At 40.9% G+C, this 7,865-nt stretch overlaps 2 pseudogenes; both read left to right on the top strand.

The window, feature by feature from the left end:
• The first annotated feature begins 2,260 nt into the window (after positions 1–2,260).
• LOC123475869 lies at positions 2,261–3,330 on the top strand (annotated as a pseudogene).
• Positions 3,331–4,476: 1,146 nt separating this feature from the next.
• LOC123475854 lies at positions 4,477–6,413 on the top strand (annotated as a pseudogene).
• Positions 6,414–7,865: the final 1,452 nt, after the last annotated feature.

Below are 7,865 nucleotides of genomic sequence, written 5' to 3'. Positions count from 1 at the left end.
ATAGCTGCTGCAGCCTCCCCCTCCTCGTAAAGCTTTATACATTCACCCGGGATTACCGAGAGACAGTAGCATTGAATGTCACTGCTGATATTTCACAAGGGAAACATGTCCCTTTTTGTTCAGCTGAAAGAGACGTGGTAGACTTTATTTGATTCAGGCCACATTTCCGAGTTGTTGACGGCTAAATGAGTGGAGTCGCATTTTAAAATCCATCACCAATGTCTCTGCTTTCCATCGCCTAATATGCATTCATCACGCGAAGAAATGCAACGAAAATTGCAACGGTAATCAACTTTGCTCTGCGTGCTGAATGCGAGCACGAGCTGTCCCCAACAGCACGGTATAATGAATGAAAAGTTTGAACAGAGTTTTATCTTCGAGGAATCAAAGTCGTTGAAAAGATTTCTCTTCTCTCCCGATTTAGATCTTTTTCCCAGGACATCCTTGTGCAAGATCTTATTATCTCTTTTTCTGTGTGTTACCTCGTCATTCATTAGCATATTCGTGAATGAAATGGTCATGGTGTTTCAACGATCCCGACTGGGCGTTTGAATAAAAACCAGTTTAACAGTATATCAGGAGTCTGGATTTTAAAATGAGCAAGGCACTCAATATTAAGTTCTCGAAAATATAAGAGACGGTAATTGTATAGGACTGGACACCCAGCCATCAATCATGGGCGGACATTGCACTCGAGTTCCAAAATTCGCCATTCAGGTCAAACAAAATGCTCCCTGCACTATATGGCAGAATTCTTGGGTCACTTCTTCACGAAGTAGCTCTTAAAAATACGAGGACATAAAAACCCTGAATTTTTTTTTAAACGACAGCTGTGTGTAATCTTCAGAGCTATATTCGACCGTGGTGGGCATATCTCGTGTAAACATGTATTTTTAAACGAATGTGAGGAAGTAATAGTATGGGGCAAGCTTCGAATCGACCAAAAACTTACTGCAACAGTGCGTCCTCGTTGAAAGAATTATTCACTCCAAATCTTCTCAATTTCAAGCTGTTCCTACGACTAAGTGAAATATGACGCCGATCAAAAAGACTCTATGACATTGATGTATTTTCCTTTAGACCGGCAAAGAAAGTTAGTCGTGGTTATTTCATTCGTAATTCGTGGAAAAGACATTTAAAATGTAATCAACTGTGCTTTTAAACTATTTGGTTATCATGCAATGTCCATCTTCCGTTTATACATTCTTTTCAGCGTTTCTCTAACCGACCGCCGTCCAAGAAAATTCAGAATGGAGCCACTATACCATGAATTCCATAATCACGTTGCCGCGAAGTTGCATTGGCTAATGTACTGTATATCTCGGATACTTTCCGCGCCGGTATTGACGAGCGACTTTTTTCATAATGTCACTTTAGATGTCCAGTCATCAGTCTCGGGACTAATTGAACCACGTCGGCAGACCGAGACGTGCTAGAAAATGCAGCGGTTGTATTGTGCTTAACGAGAGAGATGAAACGCTGGCTTTTTATTGCTCGGTCACCGTCCCATGATCAACTGAGACAAAATAAACTTGGTTGACAGTGGACGGGCTCATGCTGAAAATAAAAATACAAAAGGATTAGATCCATTCAACGCCTTAAAACGGATGTCGATAAGAAGATTCTGGCTTATTGATGATGACTATAAATTCGAAAGGAACCATTCCGACTCTAATGTCAGCGCGAGCGTTTTTTAAACAATTCTATCCGTTCACATTTTTGCTCTACGAGGCTATGGCAGAGTCGCTATTCTAGAATTCCCCACCTTTTTTTATTGCATTAAGCAATTTAAGTTGATGATCCGTTTCTCGGGGTGAAATCGCTGAAAATTCCCATCCTTGATGACGCAAGGATTTCTAGTCTGGAACAATGGGTTCGGCATCAGCTATTTATTTTCCGAATTCTTTTAAAGCCTTTAAGATCTCAGACAGTTTATTCATATGGAAAACAACCCATTGAAATCCTTTTTCCATGCTACTTCTATTGAAAAAGAATGTATACAAACAATTTTTGTGTAATCTATATAGGAAAAACAATATCGAAAAATTGGAAACAGCTCGCATATGGCTTCCCCTACTTTACATTTGGCAACATGGGTGGGCAAGATAAATAAGCTATTCAGAACATGTTTTGTTTTGTCGCGTGTGAATCAAATACCGCCAAGATAGCTATTTTTAATGTTATTACAGTTATGGAAAGCCAGTTCTGCTCAATCTACCTACTTTATACAAAACAAGAATGCCAGCCGGCTTCTTCCTAATATGGCATCTTCGTCGAACGGCAAACTCGTTCTAATCTCATCAAACAACAAGCAGTAAAAATAAAACTAGAAACTGAGCGTGAACGAATTGAATCGTTGGAGGAAAAGGTCAAAGTAAAAAAAACTCGGAAAAAAGTTGTTGTTTCTATGGAAGATAATGTTACAAAGGAACCTGATTATGCCTGAGAACTGAGAACTGGGAAACTGTTCTGAAAAACATACAAATAATGCGAGCAAAGAAAGATGCCCCAGTTGATCTTATGGGTGCTTTGAGAAGTGTGCAGACGCAGAAAACTCCCAGGAAGTATGATTTTTCAGATTACTTCCAGAAACTTTGATGCCCTGTAAATTTTAACTACAGGTTAAACGATTTCAAGTCCTGGTTTCACTCATGTTGTCTAGTCAAACAAAAGACCAAATTACTTTTGCCTGCCATGGAAAAGCTAAGAAAACATGGCCTTAGTGTGGAAAATATCATAAACACTGATGAGGAGGTTATCGCAGAATTAATTCATCCTGTTGGGTTTTGGAAGGTAACAGGACTAATCATGTGTCTTAAAAAAACAATTCTAAGAAATGTGCCATTCTTTCTTCTTGTCATTCAGAAAGCATCGTATATAAAAAAAACAGCAGCCATTTTGGCAGAGCACTACAACAGTGATATACTGGAAACTGTCGAAGAGATTATGCAAACCTCCCCAGAGTTGGACAAAAATGGCTGTTCTCACCGTCAATATCGGTTGGGACAAAACAGTCGGCATTGGTACGTGATGGTGGCCGTGATACGCCACACAATCTCTAATTACCAAATATCTTGTTTTCATTCCTAGGTAGATACGCATGTTCACAGAATAGCGAATCGTTTAGGATGGACACGCGTCAGCCCACTAAGACGCCCGAAAGTACCCAAAAGAATTAGAAGACTGGTTACCTCGTTCGCTGTGGAATGAAGTCAACGTTTTGTTGGTTGGATTTGGGCAGCAGCATTGCACTCCTGTTAAACCTCACTGTGGGCACATGCTTAAACAGGGACTCTCTGTCCAGTTGGAAAATCTCACGTTAATCGTTAAAAATTTTTGTTTTCTCAGCCAACCCATCACGTTTGTTATTTAAAGATGTTTCTCTCAGTGTGATGTGCCCATTTTTTCTATTCTTCTTCATAGGCCCATCCATTTGCGTTGTTTCCTTCCGGATAGGTTCAAATTCAATAAAGTTGTACGTCGAGTTAGTATTTTTTCCCACGGTGCCTATTTGGATCCAACGAACTCTCAGCCTTGATTACGGAATATGTCACTGTTGATAGCGCCATACCTTATCAAATAATTAACCTAGTTAAAATGAATATTGGTGCTTCGTTACCTTCAAGTCTTTCTAGTCCGTGCCTCTATGCCAATTGCCAATAATTGCATTTTACAGTTCAAATTCGATTTCTGCTTTCCCTTCGGTCTAACTTATTTCCCAGGGATCAATAGGTACGGAATTTTTATAGAGAGTAAAACCTAAGTAACCAAGAAATCTGTTAAGCTATTCCCCGTTCAATCAGTAATGGATTTGAACATGTACGAAAAAAATTATATTGTTGTTGTTTAAATGATGGACACTCACACCTGGCGGACGAGTAGGTTAAGTTTTAAAAAGTTTTCAACTGGATGCGAGAATAACAACCGGGTGGAAATATTTGAATTCGCTGATTTTCGAGATTATCGTTTTGAAATTCTTCGTCTAGTACAAAAAAGCTACTACAAAGCAACTGGATTTTTTTCTTTGTGTTTATGATAGGTTGGTGAAGATAAGACCTTAGCAGTCATATACTTCTACATGGTCTCGAAATAATTAAAGCTGTAAAAATTCGCCGGTTTGAATTTGAACTTTCCTGCTAACGCCTCTTAAATTGCATAGTAAAACCTATTATTTGATAAGGGAAAACAATACCTTGCATGTCACCATATTCCCGCAAACTTTTAAAGAAATAACGTTAAGAGTGATAAGATATGATACAAAACTAATCGAGATAAGCGAGAACCAGTATTGTGCAATTGCGTGTTTAATTAGTTTATTGCGTTCGTGAATCGAGAGAAATGCAATTGCAATATGGATTGCGTCAGGAAAGGTTGCTGTTAAAGTACAAGCCGCTGCTGTAGCATGATGGCAGTCGTGGGACAGCTAGTACTCATGTAAAGCAAGAGAGCCAAACCCCTAAACTACCCAGTGCAAACATGGCGGATACCCCTGGTGATAAGTTGTCCAAGTAAGTTTCATTTTGTAAATAAAGATTTACGTTTGGTTTCGGAGGGATAAATAAAAAGGAGTCCTTTGCCGTCTGGCTTGCTGGACATTATTTGTTTTTGCGTGATTTAATAAGCCGTTCATTGAAAGGCAATTACGATGGCAAGAAGACCGAGTCACCATATCAATCATTAGTGAACTGTGCAACTAATCTCATTTCCCTCTACTGCGTGTTCAGTATTATTGACGAAATAACACATTGCTTGAGAGTTTTAGCGTGTCGTTCCATTACACGCGATTTAGCTATTCAGAATTGTAGCCTTTATCTACCCAAAGTGAAGGTAAACGCTGCATCGATCAAATGTTGTATGATAAAATGTCGCTTTTCAACTGCCTGAAGAAGGTGAAATGCAGAGAATCAATAGTGGTCTCATGAATTCCTTATTTTTTGTTTCTATATAGTGGGCTGAAGCGTCGATTAAAGGCAGAGGCTAAAGCTAAAGAAGCCCAGCTATGAGAAAAGGCGAAAGGCTCCACCAGTGACAGACGGACCAAGAAAGAAGATGCCATCAAAGAAGAGGCATCAGCCCTAATGAATACTTTAAGCTAAAATTGCAGCTGTTCAACAGCTGAAATTGTCCAAGTCCTCGCCTTATCCACACAAATACCATAACAAGTTGATACTTCTCGCAAGAGTTCATCGAAAAGATTACTTACCTTACCAAAGAGCAAGCATTGCAGGACCAGTCACTTTAGTGTTGCAGGTTTAGCATGTTTCATTATTAAAATAACGAGGCTGCCCCTCACGACTGGCATTAATTGGCACTTTTCAGGTGTTGTTCGCGATTCGAGAATCTGGGCTCAACTTGTGTTCTATGTCCTCCAAAGTGAGGGAGTAAAACTTCAAATTAGCCAACCTGCAGTCATCGTACGAATCCTCGGAACTCTTCTATAATGACGCGTGGACAAAATCAAGAGAGGAGACATCGTTGGCGTGAAGGATTATCCTACTAGAACTAAAACTGGGAGCTTTCAGTCGTTCCACGAAAAAGTGAGCTACTCTCCCCATGCCTTCCTTACTATGCCTCATTACTATGGCTTGAAAGATAAGGTAAGTCCTAGAACGTGTTCCACGTACACCCGTAAAACCGTGTACGTTCGCGAAGGACGGAACGTGAAAGATCGATGCAAATTTATCGATTGTCGCTATTTATTTTCATAGGAAACCCGCTTCCGCCAACGTTATTTGGACCTCATTATCAACACGGACGTGAGAAAAGAGTTTTACATTCGCTCTCAGATTATCTCGTACATCCACCCAGATTCCTCGACAACATACAAGGATTCCTGGAGGGTGAAACGCGCCATGATGTTCATGATTGCTGGGGTTTTGCTGCTAAACCCTTTGTCACGCACCACAGCAATTTGAATATTACGCAGCTCTTCGCCAGAATTGCTCCCAATTGTCACCTCAAGGTGAAACAGATAATTACTCAAACGACACATTTGCGACAACGCAATCATCTATAATTATGTTTCGTGGCAATGTCCTTTGCAGATGCTTGTGGTCGGTGGCGTCGACCGAGTCTACGAAATCGGACGACAATTTCCCGTAATGAGGAGTATCGGACTTGACGCCACAATCCCGAATTCTGGCAACGTGCGGAGTTCTACCTGGCCTACGCCGATTATAATGATCTGATGGATGTCGCCGAATCTATGATTTCCGGTTGGTTGCGTGTATTATTAAACAATCGGCTTGCGCACTTTATTTATTTTTCTTGTTTCAAAAGGTATGGTGAAGGAAATCCTTCCATGGAACTTACGAAATCCCGCCTTACCATCCAGAAGGTCCAAAACGGCCCTGCTTTCGGAAATTGATTTCACCCCACCTTTCAGGCGCCTGCGACCATGTTCCCCGATTTAGAAAGCCACGGGAACCGTTGCCTCAGCCGGAGAAGCTGGATCTTCCGGAATCGAAAGCAAATGCCGAGACGATCTGTGTGTCGAAGCATCAAGTCGATTACAGTGCTCCCCCGGACTTGCCTCGCGATTGCTGGACTAAGTAAAATCCTATGTCGTTATACGCTTGCCAAGCGAAAAATGATAAATGTAACGCAATCAACGTTAATTATTCGTGTAGCTGGTTGGACACTTTTTGGAAGAGGCGTGCATCAATCCCACCTTTATTTGCGATCACCGCAAGTCATGTCACCACTCATAGCTAAAGGTCACCCGTTCAGAGCCTGGACTGACCGGACGTTTCGAGCTCTTTGTGATGAAGAAAGAAGTTTGCAGTTCTACACCGGAGTTGGACGATCCGATTAGTCAACGAAAGGCGTTTTCGAACAATAAGCTCAGGTAAAGATTGAACAACTTTTCTTTTATACCTTTTCAAACTTTGACCATCAGTTTCGCCTGTTTTTTTTTTGCACTTTTTTTTTTTTTTAGGATAAAGAAGCCGGTGATGACCATTGGCCCAAATGATTGACGAAACCTTCTGCACTTCTCTGGAATACGGGTTGCCTGCCCACCGGAGGAATGGGAATGGGAATTGATCGAATGGCCATGTTCCTAACTAACTCAAACAACATCCCAAGGTCCGTTGTGGAAAGTCAACCAGAAATTGTCTCAGTATTAATTGTTTTATTTGCCCTATTTAAGGAAGTCCTTTTGACCCCGCCATGAAACCGGATGACTCCAACAAGCCGAAAGAGGACTTTGCTCAAGTGGTAGAGTGACCTCTTTCTCAGTTAAAGAAAATGTATGAACCTATGTCCATCGCAAAATACACTGCTGGTTCATACAGGAAATTCAATCCTCAATTTTTCGTCCTTGTCGATGGAGGGGAATTATTTCTCTATTTTTATTCTACCTAATTCCTTTACTATTCCTCCACACTTCTTTGTATTCCACAAGATGTCAGGAGAATGTTTTTACCTCGAAAAGAAAGCAACAAGTCGGACAGACAAGGCGTAAACCAACAGCTCTATTAACTGTAAGGTCGTGTAAGGCCATACGTTCAATTACGACATGCTGTACTGGAATTTGGGAGAAGGGAGCATAAGAGCTTGTAATAATTTCCTGTTTTGGATAAGACCCTCTGTTTTTTGTTCTCCTGCAACTTATAATTTACGAAGTACGTTAAGAAGTAGCAACACTTTTGGCACTCTCATCCTCTATTGTTCCATTTCTCTTACCCTGAGAGAGAAAGACTTCTTTGGTAATGTTTCGTGTTTATGTCCGTCTACTGGTTTTACGGCATGTTGCACCGCAACAACCCGCGCAGCTAGTTTTTTTTTTTTTTTTGATGACGGCTATTGCTGTTAGCAGTTTGGTTGCCATACCATCGGCGCACAGGTCCATGGGTGTCCGCTTC

This window comes from Daphnia magna, linkage group LG1, assembly GCF_020631705.1.
Source record: "Daphnia magna isolate NIES linkage group LG1, ASM2063170v1.1, whole genome shotgun sequence".
NCBI classification, from domain to species: Eukaryota; Metazoa; Arthropoda; class Branchiopoda; order Diplostraca; family Daphniidae; genus Daphnia; species Daphnia magna.
The sequence above is the reverse complement of the archived record's forward strand: the minus strand, read 5'-3'. Positions and strand labels throughout refer to the sequence as shown.